A 520-nucleotide genomic window follows, 5' to 3' on the forward strand; every position below is an offset into this window, starting at 1 on the left:
CCCGACCCCCCCCCCCCTCCCCTCTCCCCCCTTTGGTCTTGTCTGGTACCTCAAGGCCCATCTCACTGCTCCAGCTCAACCCACCGTCCTTCCCCCCAACCCCCCGGGGGGGACCCCAACCACCATGTCCAGGCCCAGCTCCTACTACATTTTAAGTCGGATCTGAGTCCAATTTGGGCAAAACTGAAACCCCAGGAGACCCCAAGGCTCTAGGGGGCAGGGGGCAGCCCCCCCAGCCCCTCACCGTGCTGTGGGAGATGGTCAGACATCCATATTTCACCCCACACTTCCTCTTCTGCCAGACTTTGCGGATCCTGAGGAGGAGGAGGAGGAAGAGGAGGAGTCAGGATGCTCCCCCCTGGCTCCCACCACCCGCATCCATCCAACCTCCCAGGCCACCCATGGTCATCCTCAGCAGAGGACCAATGGATTTCTGGACATGGGGTTGTGCTTCCTGCAGCTCCCAGGGCTGTGCTGCCCAACAGCACCACAGACCTGGTAGCCCCAGGCCAGCAAAGCA

The 520-nt window shown here is 62.1% G+C and overlaps 1 protein-coding gene across 1 annotated transcript in view; it reads right to left on the reverse strand.

Annotated features, from left to right (window-relative positions):
- Positions 1-520, reverse strand: part of ASAP3 (ArfGAP with SH3 domain, ankyrin repeat and PH domain 3) — a gene marked incomplete at its 3' end in the record, with an annotated part of 16,051 nt that overhangs the window by 5,482 nt on the left and 10,049 nt on the right. The gene's annotated exons all lie outside the window — the stretch shown is intronic.

This window comes from Chaetura pelagica, unplaced genomic scaffold, assembly GCF_000747805.2.
Source record: "Chaetura pelagica isolate M959 unplaced genomic scaffold, ChaPel_1.0 scaffold1153, whole genome shotgun sequence".
Classification (NCBI taxonomy): domain Eukaryota; kingdom Metazoa; phylum Chordata; class Aves; order Apodiformes; family Apodidae; genus Chaetura; species Chaetura pelagica.